The sequence below is a fragment of the Cherax quadricarinatus genome, chromosome 2 (genome assembly GCF_038502225.1).
Source record: "Cherax quadricarinatus isolate ZL_2023a chromosome 2, ASM3850222v1, whole genome shotgun sequence".
NCBI lineage: Eukaryota > Metazoa > Arthropoda > Malacostraca > Decapoda > Parastacidae > Cherax > Cherax quadricarinatus.
Window position 1 is genome coordinate 83,835,228 of NC_091293.1, and position 12,020 is coordinate 83,847,247.

The 12,020-nt window shown below is 48.4% G+C and overlaps 1 protein-coding gene and 1 long non-coding RNA gene across 3 annotated transcripts in view; one reads left to right on the top strand and one right to left on the bottom strand.

Annotated features, from left to right (window-relative positions):
• The window catches only part of Nipped-B (Nipped-B cohesin loading factor), a gene marked incomplete in the record, with an annotated part of 502,160 nt that overhangs the window by 81,239 nt on the left and 408,901 nt on the right, over window positions 1–12,020 (top strand).
• The window catches only part of LOC128700287 (uncharacterized), a 38,824-nt gene that overhangs the window by 6,903 nt on the left and 19,901 nt on the right, over window positions 1–12,020 (bottom strand). The gene's annotated exons all lie outside the window — the stretch shown is intronic.

Consider the following 12,020-nt stretch of genomic DNA (forward strand, 5'->3'; position numbering starts at 1 on the left):
AGTCAGGGGACATGACATTATTATTATTATTATTATTATTATTATTATTATTATTATTATTATTATTATTATTATTTTACACGAAAATAACCACTAAGGAAATATGGGTTATACACTCTATGACAACTGAAAAAGGATAAACCATAGAGACGTTAAAAAGTATTTATTCACTTTTTGGGTGATAAATGGAATGCATTTAGTGCTGATGGCGGAGGCGGCAAACAAAATACATAAATAGTCTATGAATCTTAAGTATTAGAAGCCCCGTACGGGTCTTCTAATAAGAAGTCCAAGGCTTTGCTGATAGTCAAGCGTTGGACTTGCCAGTACCAGCGCCACGATTGGACTCCCCCCCCCCCCCTCCTCCCCGAACTGTGAATTGACCCCTGGGAACACACATTTACATGCAGTTAGATACGATCTCTGAATCGTGGCTGACCCCTGAAGCAGATGTCTATTTTTACTTCCATTTTTTCACATTTAATGAATCATATTTAACTGCGACTTAGCGTGAGGCCGTGTAGTGCAGCCTGCGGAAGTGTAAGTTTTTGTTGTACCTATGTTGGATTACATCTTCATTCATTAAAACTTTGGGACATTCTAAAAGGGAGTAATATTCTCTCTGGGTCTTCAGTTATTACATTAAGACTACGTAGTGTTGGGAGCGAGGTGTTGGTGGTAGCACTGGTACTGCTGGTGGGGTAGCTGAAGGCGCAGGTAGTGCTGGTGGTGGTGCAGTTAGTGCTGATGGTCTACCTGGACAGGGTTTCGGGGGTCAACGCCCCCGCGGCTCGGTCTGAGACCAGGCCTCGTAGTGGATCAGGGTCTGATCAACCAGGCTGTTACTGCTGGCCGCATGCAAACTGACGTACGAACCACAGCCCGGCTGGTCAAGTACTGACTTGAGGTGCCTATCCAGTGCCTTCTTGAACACAGTCAGGGGTCTATTGGTAATCCCCCTTATGTATGCTGGGAGGCGGTTGAACAGTCTTGGGCTCCTGACACTTGTTGCGTTGTCTCTGTGTACTCGTGGCACCCCTGCTTTTCATTGACGGGAATGTTGCATCTCCTGCAGAGTCTTTTGCTTCCATACGAGGTGATTTTCGTGTTCAAGTTTGGTGCTAATACCTCTAGGATTTTCCAGGTGCTAGTGGTGGTAGCACTGGTACTGCTGGTGGGGTAGCTGAAGGCGCAGGTAGTGCTGATGCAGGTAATTCTGGTGGTGGTAGCACTGGTAATGCTGGTGGTGGCGCAGGTAGGGGTGGTGGTGCAGGTAGTGCTGAATGGTGGTGCAGGTAGTGCTGGGTGGTGGTGGTGGTGCAGGTAGTGCTGGGTGGTGATGGTGGTGCAGGTAGTGCTGGGTGGTGGTGGTGCAGGTAGCGCTGGGTGGTGGTGGTGATGCAGGTAGTGCTGGGTGGTGGTGGTGGTGATGCAGGTAGTGCTGGGTGGTGGTGGTGGTGATGCAGGTAGTGCTGGGTGGTGGTGGTGATGCAGGTAGTGCTGGGTGGTGGTGGTGATGCAGGTAGTGCTGGGTGATAGTGGCAGTACTGGTGGGTGGTGATGCAGGTAATGCTAGGTAGTGGTGATAGTGCTGGGTGGTAGTGGTAGTACAGGTGGGTTGTGATGCAGGTAGTGCTGGATGGTAGTGGTAGTACTGGTGGGTGGTGATGCAGGTAGTGCTGGATGGTAGTGGTAGTACTGGTGGGTGATGCAGGTAGTGCTGGGTGGTAGTACTGGTGGGTGGTGATGCAGGTAGTTTTGGGTGCTAGTGCTGGTGGGTGGTGGTGCAGGTAGTGCTAGGTAGTAGTAGTAGTAGTGGTGATAGTGCTGGGAAGTAGTGGTAATGCTGGTGGGTGGTGATGTAGGTAGTGCTGGGTGGTAGTGGTAGTACTGGTGGGTGGTGGTGACCGTAGTGCTGGTGGGTGGTGATGCAGGTAGTGCTGGGTGGTGGTAGTGGTAGTACTGGTGGGTGGGGATGTAGGTTGTACTGGGTGGTAGTACTGGTGGGTGGTGATGCAGGTAGTTCTGGGTGGTATTTGTAGTACTGGTGGGTGGTGATGCAGGTAGTTCTGGGTGGTATTTGTAGTACTGGTGGGTGGTGATGCAGGTAGTGCTGGGTGGTAGTGATAGTACTGGTCAGTGGTGATACAGGTATTGCTGGGTGGTAGTGGTAGTACTGTTGGGTGGGAATGTAGGTAGTGCTGGGTGGTAGTATTGGTGGGTGGTGATGTAGGTAGTTCTGGGTGGTAGTGCTGGTGGATGACGGTGCAGGTAGTGCTAGGTAGTGGTAGTAGTGGTGATAGTGCTGGGAAGTAGTGGTAGTACTGGTGGGTGGTGATGCAGGCAGTGCTGGGTGGTAGTACTGGTGGGTGGTGATGCAGGTAATTCTGGGTGGTAGTGGTAGTACTGGTGGATGGTGATGCAGGTTGTGCTGGGTGATAGTGGTAGTACTGGTCGGTAGTGATACAGGTATTGCTGGGTGGTATTGGTAGTACTGGTGGGTGGGAATGTAGGTAGTGCTGGGTGGTAGTACTGGTGGGTGGTGATGCAGGTAGTTCTGGGTGGTAGTTGTACTGGTCAGTAGTGATACAGGCATTGCTGGGTGGTAGTGGTAGTACTGGTGGGTGGGAATGTAGGTAGTGCTGGGTGGTAGTACTGGTGGTTGGTGATGCAGGTAGTTCTGGGTGGTAGTGGTAGTGCTGGTGGGTGGTGGTGTAGGTAATGCTGGGTGGTAGTACTGGTGGGTGGTGATGCAGGTAGTTCTGGGTGGTAGTGCTGGTGGGTGGTGGTGCAGGTAGTGCTAGGTAGTGGTGATAATGCTGGGTGGTAGTGGTAGTACTGGTGGGTGATGATGTAGGTTATGCTGGGTGGTAGTTGTGGTGGGTGGTAGTGGTAGTATTGGTGGGTGGTGATGCAGGTAGTGCTGGTGGTTGGTGATGCAGGCAGTGCTGGGTGGTAGTGGTAGTATTGGTGGGTGATGATGTAGGTAGTGCTCGGTGGTAGTGGTAGTATTGGTGGGTGGTGATGCAGGTAGTGCTGGTGGTTAGTGATGCAGGTAGTGCTGGGTGGTAGTGCTGGTGGGTGGTGGTGACGGTAGTGGTAGTATTGGTGGGTGGTGATGCAGGTGGTGCTGGTGGTGGCAGGTGAAGCGCTGGTTTGTAAGACAGTGTCGACGGGGCTGACTCATTCTTTGCTACAGCCTGGCTGGCACCTGTCATTCCTGGTTGGCCATGATGGCTACTGTTTCGTTGCTGCCCGGTTCACTCATTCTGTGATCACCTTTTATTTTGCCATTGTAGTGAACCAGTATGTGTGTGGGTGTGCAGGTGTTAAATCATGTGCGAGAGTAGCAGAACAGGTTACAGCAGCTGGCAACGTCGCTCCTCCCTCACCGCTGGTATGCCTCCTCTCTCCACCATTTCCCACTCCCTCTTCCCCCATCCACCTCATACCTACCTCCGGTCCCTGGGCCACACCAAGAGCCACCTACTTCTCCCCCCCCTCCCCCGAACACCACTCCAGGCGTTGTGGCCGTGAGCAGGCAGGGAGGTTGGCAGGCAGCTCTCGCCATCACGCCTGCTTTGTCTCTCTCTCTCTCTCTCTCTCTCTCTCTCTCTCTCTCTCTCTCTCTCTCTCTCTCTCTCTCTCTGTCTCTGTCTCTCTCTGTCTCTGTCTCTCTCTGTCTCTGTCTCTGTCTGTCTGTCTCTCTCTCTCTCTCTCTCTCTCTCTCTCTCTCTCTCTCTCTCTCTCTCTCTCTCTATCTCTATCTCTATCTCTCTCTATCTCTCCTATCTCTTCTATCTCTCTCACACCTTCCACCAGTCTCCACCTGTCATGCAACACTCTTCTTATCTTGACCTTATACGAGCACTTTTAATAGCCATACAATTTTGTCTCCAGTTTCTAGCTACAAATGAAACATAGTGAGTAGTGTAAATTATTGATTAGTTAAGGCAGCAAGTGCGTCTGCGACCACCAACTTGCCCGTTGATGACAGGCTTTGTATTTGTGTTGCGTTCTTGCTCAAGTGAGTGTAAACATACGTGTATGTTTAGCTCACAGCGCTCGTAGCCACTCTACACTTAGTGTTAATTAATGCTCGGATTTTATTACTTTGGCGTCACAGGGAACCAAGTGCGCTCCTTCCTGCACTTGTACACACACGTGTATGCACAAACGTCTGATTTGTTAGATACGCTAGTGAATTTAAACAGATGTATATTTAATGATGAACTTGTGATCCTAGGGAATGGTGATGCACTCTTATCTTGACTGTTGCACGTGATGTCACTGGATGTAACTGATATATTTCCCAATCACAAATGTGTCAGATAATCTTATTGAAACATTTGATGACATAATACTGCTAGTAAAACCGGGAATATGATGCCCATGTTTATAACATGAGCTTACCTATTTGTTTGCGGGGGGGGGGGGGGGTCGAGACTTGGCCCCGTCTCCTGAAGGATACCTAGAGGACGTTTCTAGGGGTTAATGCCAACGCTACCCTGTCCCAGACCAGGCCTAGAGGGTCAAGGTCTGATCAGCCATGGTGTTATTGCTGGCAACACGGATGGTCAGGACTTGATTTGAGGAACTCGTCTAGTTCTCTCTTGAAGGCAGCCAGAGGTATTCGTGGGGCTCTTCTTTTTAGTAGAGGTATTTTGCACCGTCCGCAAAGTCTTGTCATAAGGAGTGATTTCTGCATTCAGGTTTGGAACCAATCCCTCCAGGATTTTCCAGGTGTAAATTATGAACTTTTCTCCCCTACCTTCAAGGAATACGGTTGAAGGGACGTCATGCGTTCTTAGTATTGCAGATGATTGAGTGTATACGAGCAGTGAAAGTTCTCTGTACGTTACTCAGCTCATCCTGCCTTGAAGGGGACCATCAGTATACAGGAGTATCCCAGTCTCCAGAGACCAAGTGACTTTGAGTATCATTATTGGCTCAGCAACTCTTGTCTTGAAAGTTCTAATTATCAGCCTATCATTTTCCTTGAATAGCAATTACAGCATTATTGTTGACCCTGAATGTGAGGTCTTCCGACAGTGGCTTACACGCTGGCCTGGAGCTAAATTTATGACTCAATCGCCACGAGTTCAATTCACGCCCGTGGTATGGTTTGTTTGCAGTCATGTCATTACGATTTCGTGTCTTCGATGGATGCCACTCTCGTGCAGATTCTAATGTCATCAGCTAAGGATGTTACGGTGCTGTAATTTATGCCCTTGTCAGTGTCAGATATAAGAATGAGGGGATCACCTCATGAAGAAAACCCGGTAGGTAAGACACATAGGCAACAGTTAGGCAACTTTATTCCGAAACGTTTTGCCTACACAGTAGGCTTCTTCAGTCGAATACAGAAAGTTGGCAGGAACAGTAGAGATGTGAAGACGATGTTTTCAGTCCATCACCCTTGAAGTCGTAGAATTTGAGGTCAGTCCCTCGGCCTGGAGAAGTTCAGTTCCATAGTCAGGAACTATCTGAATAAAGTTGCCTAACTGTTGCCTATGTGTCTTACCTACCAACCTGTCGGTATTGTATACCATTTTTGAAGTTCAAGAAAACCCGGGCCGGGACTACGCCGACGAATCGAGAAGAATGAGACGCAGAAGTGGGGCGAGTACCGTTTGAGGAATAGAGCTTTACACTGTGACAGCCTCGACTTCATTCTGTAGTGCTTCTCTGGGTTCTACTTGTTAAGCTAAATATCCAGCTTCCCACATTTCCAGTTTACTCATTTTGTGTGCACTCACACCACGGTCGCATTCAGTGGTTTTCAATGACTGTGGGATGACACGTGGTTTCTTACAATTTTTGATAATTTTGGAATTTCACGAGTCTAGGCTTGATGCAGAATGCAAGGGCATGCTGCCGATGATTTCTTTGAACATAAGAGAGGAGGAGCACTGCAGCAGGCCTACTAGCCCATACTGGGCAGGTCCTTATCAAATGAAAACCCACTAACAAAAAAATTACCCAACCCATTTTCAGTGCTACCCGAGCAATAAGCTTTGATAACCCTATTTAATAATGTGTGAATCCCGCTAAAATCCAACACCTCTCACTCATAACACAAGAAAGGAGGAACACTGCGTTAGGCCAACTGGCCCACACTAGGCAGGTCACCATCAAACCCAAAAACAAACCCAGAAACAAGAACACCCGCCCATCCCACCTTCAACTCCATCCATTGAATAAGCTTTGATAACCAAGGCACTTTTAAAGAGGGCACAGAAGGAGCTGAAGTACCTGGTCCATCACCAGGGTATTGAAGGCGAAGCACCTGGTCCATCACCAAGGTGCTGAAGGAACCGAAGCACCTGGTCCATCACCAGGGTACTGGAGGAGGTGCACCTGGTCCATCACCAAGGTGCTGAAGGAACCGAAGCACCTGGTCCATCACCAGGGTACTGGAGGAGGTGCACCTGGTTCATCACCAAGGTGCTGAAGGAACCGAAGCACCTGGTCCATCACCAGGGTACTGAAGGAGGTGAAGCACCTGGTTCATCACTGGGGTACTGAAGGAGCTGAAGCACCTGATCCACCACCAGGGCACTGAAGCACTTGGTCCATAACCAGGGTGCTGAAGGAGCTGAAGCACCTGATCCATCACTAGGGTGCTGAAGGAGCTGAAGCACCTGGTCCATCACCAGGGTGCTGAAGGAATTGAAGCACCTGGTCCATCACCAGGGTGCTGAAGGAGCTGAAGCACCTGGTCCATCACCAGGGTGCTGAAGGAATTGAAGCACCTGGTCCATCACCAGGGTGCTGAAGGAGCTGAAGCACCTGGTCTATCACCAGTGTACTGAAGGAACCGAAGCACCTGGTCCATCACCAGAGTACTGAAGGAGCTGAAGCACCTGGTCCATCACCAGGGTACTAAAGGAGGTGAAGCACCTGGTCCATCACCAGGGTACTGAAGGAGGTGAAGCACCTGGTCCATCACCAGGGCACTGAAGCACTTGGTCCATAACCAGGGTGCTGAAGGAGCTGAAGCACCTGATTCACCACCAGGGTACTGAAGGAGCTGAAGCACCTGGTCCATCACCAGGGTACTGAAGGAGCTGAAGCACCTGGTCCATCACCAGAGTACTGAAGGAGGTGAAGCACCTGGTCCATCACCAGGGTACTGAAGGAGGTGAAGCACCTGGTCCATCACCAGGGTACTGAAGGAGGTGAAGCACCTGGTCCATCACCAGGTTACTGAAGGAGCTGAAGCACCTGGTCCATCATCAGGGTGCTGAAGGAATTGAAGCACCTGGTCCATCACCAGGGTGCTGAAGGAGCTGAAGCACCTGGTCCATCACCAGTGTACTGAAGGAACCGAAGCACCTGGTCCATCACCAGAGTACTGAAGGAGCTGAAGCACCTGGTCCATCACCAGGGTACTGAATGAGGTGAAGCACCTGGTCCATCACCAGGGTACTGAAGGAGGTGAAGCACCTGGTCCATCACCAGGGTGCTGAAGGAGCTGAAGCACCTGGTCCATCACCAGGGTACTGAAGCACTTGGGCCATCGCCAGGGTACTGAAGGAGCTGAAGCATCTGGTCCACCACCAGGGTACTGAAGGAGCTGAAGCATCTGGTCCACCACCAGGGCACTGAAGGAGCTGAAGCATCTGGTCCACCACCAGGGTACTGAAGGAGCTGAAGCATCTGGTCCACCACCAGGGCACTGAAGGAGCTGAAGCATCTGGTCCACCACCAGGGTACTGAAGGACCTGAAGCACCTGGTCCACCACCAGGGTACTGAAGGACCTGAAGCACCTGGTCCACCACCAGGGTACTGAAGGACCTGAAGCACCTGGTCCACCACCAGGGTACTGAAGGACCTGAAGCACCTGGTCCACCACCAGGGTGCTGAAGTAGCTGAAGCATCTGGTCCACCACCAGGGTACTGAAGGAGCTAAAGCATCTCTTCCACCACCAGGGTACTGAAGGACCTGAAGCACCTGGTCCACCATCAGGGCACTGAAGGACCTGAAGCACCTGGTCCACCACCAGGGTACTGAAGGACCTGAAGCACCTGGTCCACCACCAGGGTACTGAAGGACCTGAAGCACCTGGTCCACCACCAGGGTACTGAAGGACCTGAAGCACCTGGTCCACCACCAGGGTACTGAAGGACCTGAAGCACCTGGTCCACCACCAGGGTACTGAAGGACCTGAAGCACCTGGTCCACCACCAGGGTACTGAAGGACCTGAAGCACCTGGTCCACCACCAGGGTACTGAAGGACCTGAAGCACCTGGTCCACCACCAGGGTACTGAAGGACCTGAAGCACCTGGTCCACCACCAGGGTACTGAAGGACCTGAAGCACCTGGTCCACCACCAGGGTACTGAAGGACCTGAAGCACCTGGTCCACCACCAGGGTACTGAAGGACCTGAAGCACCTGGTCCACCACCAGGGTACTGAAGGACCTGAAGCACCTGGTCCACCACCAGGGTACTGAAGGACCTGAAGCACCTGGTCCACCACCAGGGTACTGAAGGACCTGAAGCACCTGGTCCACCACCAGGGTACTGAAGGATTTGAAGCACCTGGTCCACCACCAGGGTACTGAAGGATCTGAAGCACCTGGTCCACCAGGATACTGAAGCACCTGGTCCACCAGGATACTGAAGCACCTGGTCCACCACCAGGGTACTGAAGCACCTGGTCCACCACTAGGGTACTGAAGAACCAGAAGCACCTGGTCCACCACCAGGGTACTGAAGGAAGTTAACCGGGGAGAGGGCTACATCGGAAATTGTGGAAATGTTGGCAGGGTTTTGCGTCACATTCATAACAAGCTCTGCCTGGGTCATCTACCCGTAGACTGGTGAGCCGCTCATTGAACAGAGTCGTATTGTGATTTCAGTATTTCATTCATTTCTTTGTTATCAGTGTATAGTCCATCCCTGTTAACGTAAGTCCCTGTAATGAATGTGGCTTCCGCCCTGGATTTTACCTAGGGGAAAAAATATTTGGAATTTCTTCTAATTTCGTTTACGGCTGTTTGCTCAGTCTGTTTATCCTGCACAGTACGATGCAGTCAGTTTGTGCTCGATGTTCTTCATTTCTCTAACCGAAGTTTTGTAAAGTAAAAGGACACAAGTGCAACTAATGTGACATTTATTGTGGCAACGTTTCGCTCTCCAGGAGCTTTATCAAGCCATGGCTTGATAAAGCTCCTGGAGAGCGAAACGTTGCCACAATAAATGTCACATTAGTTGCACTTGTGTCCTTTTACTTTACATATTGTCGGTAATTCTACCAACTTTATTACAACCAAAGTTTTCCTTTGTGCGTCATTGATTTTCTTGCCTTTGAAGAGATCTGTAATCCACTCTTTCCCTGTAGACAAAATGCCCCTCTCGAGTTTTCATCTTCTCTTTTGCCGTAGAGGTAAGTGCCTGGAGCATACTTAAGAGAACCAAAGAGCTCGTTCTTCCGAGGAACTGGTTTTGGTCTTGGGCGGTCATGTCATCCAAGCGTATCTCGCTAAGTTTACGATTTATTTGATACCATTCGATATTGCTCTTGTTGAAGTTCAGTGTTAAAAATCGTCCTCATGATTGATCGTGTTTCTGCTTCAGGGCCATAGTTCATGCAGGTGGTCTGAAATTGAGTCTTCAACACCGTTATGCCCCGGACTAGGTTCCCATTGTTCATTGTTCTTAAATAGAAGGTTCAAGTTGTTTTTCCCGGCTGGTGTGTTCAGTAAAGTAACATTGTATCAACGTTCGTGGCCCCAGACTATTCATCAGTATCTTAAACAGAAACACTGCTGAGACAAGTATAGGAGTCTTCAAGAGGAAACCGGACAAGTAGCTTCAGCAAGTGCCAGATCAACCAGGCTACGATGGATATGTGGGTCAATGGGCCACCAGCAGCAACAGCCTGGTTGACCAGGCAAGCACTCGACTAACCTGATCCAAGGCCGGACTCGGGGAGTAGAAAAACTGAGAACTCATCAGAGGTATATCAAAGTAAAGGCTCAAGACGAATTTATTACAGTGGGCTAATAACTGTGTTGTGTGGGACTGTTCCTCCAAGCTAGCTCCAAGGACTCTGCAGTTACACTTCTTGCTAACGTCTTCCATTTAAGATGTCTCAAATTAAAGTTTCCAAGCAGCAGGATATTTGGAATGGGTTTGATGAGTTTTATTTATTTATTTATTTAATGTCTTTGCAAACAGTACATTGAGATTGTGTATATACAATAGTGGGTTGCAATGCAAAGAGAACCTCTATTATGCCTAGGCATTATGGACCAACTTAACATTATTGGCTTACAGTCTACTTAACACTAAGGAGTATATCATAGTTGGACAGTAGGAGATTAATTATTTCATAGTTGTACAGTAGAATATTAATTATAAATGAATCAAAATTTGTATTATACAAAGATATACGTATTTATATTCTAAAATGCTTTTGTGGAAAACAATGATTCAATTATATTCCTGTCAACAATGGATAAAAGGTTCAATGTGATTGTTTCAGTTATGATGTGGGAGTACATAGGTGAGTAAATATATACTGTGTACATAGCATTTAGTCTAGGGTGATTAAGTGGCTTTTGAGAAGAGTCTTAAATTGATTTTCAGACTGGGTTACTTTAATATTTTCTGGTAATGAATTCCATATTTTGGGGCCCTTTATGTGCATAGAGTTTTTACACAGTGTGATATGGACACGAGGTATATCAAAAAGAGATCTTTGTCTTGTGTTGTGGTCATGTGTCCTGTTTAGGTTGGTGAGGAAAAGTTTGAGTGGAGGGTTTATATTTGCGTGTATTGTTCTGTGTATGTAGTAGGTACATGAATAAGTATGGATGTTCTTAATGGTAAGCAGATTCATACTTCTGAAAATTGGTGGAGTATGCTGGCGGGAGTGGGAATTTGTTATCATTCTTACTGCTGCATTTTGCTGGGTTATTAGGGGTTTTAGGTGATTGGATGTTGTAGATCCCCATGCACAAATTCCATATGTAAGATAAGGATATATGAGTGAATGGTACAGTGCCAGGAGAGCTGATTGTGGAACGTAGTACCTTATCTTTGATAGTATGCCTACAGTCTTGGAGATTTTCTTGGTGATTTGTTGTATGTGTCCGGAACTTAAGGCTATTGTCAAGGTGGATACCTAGGAATTTTCCGTCTGTGAGTCTTGTGACTGATCCATTTAGCCTAATGTTAATTGGATCATTTGCAGCTTTGTTTCCAAACTGAATGAAATAGGTTTTATCAGTGTTCAGGGTAAGTTTGTTAGTCATCATCCAGGCAGATATTTTCTGTAATTCAGCATTGACTGTGTTTGCTAGTATGACTGCGTTTGGGTGGGAAAATACATATGTAGTGTCATCTGCAAATAATATTAAGATAGCTGAGGGAGGGAGTGTGGGAAGGCATGTGTGAGTAGGTTGTGGTAGTGATAGGGAAGGTACTTGCACCTCACCCACCAGGTAGCTGTTGTGCCTCACACCTCGTCTCCCGGGACGCATCTTTGCTTATCTGTGGTGGGTGTGCTCGCTCACACGTGGCTGTCACTGCCCTCCTTTACCCCCCATTCCTTCCCTCTTCCCTCTCTCCGGGTTAAGATATTTCTCTGCTTCTGATACAAGCGGAAGAGCGTTTGCTTGTCACTTTCAGATGGTGGCTACTTGGTAGGCGACGAAGACTTACTCAGTAAGTTGAGTGCATAAATCCAGGTAAAATATTTATCCAGTGGCATCTTAATGGTGGTTGTGAGGTGGGGTATTTCGTTCCTCCCGGGGCGGTGTTGTGTGATGTACGATAACTGCTGCCGCTGCCACTGCTGCCAGTGTTATGTGGGTCGCACCACCCACCATCACCACTGACGTAGCGTGTGCTCACATCACCGCTGCACAAGTATTGAGTGCCAAGTCTTCGCCACGTACAACTACTAGAACCTACACGATTTTTTTTTATCATTTAACATGTCTTCATCATCTTGTTGCACATAAAATATATTTCTTTTAGATTGCATCTCTCTTTTTTCACAA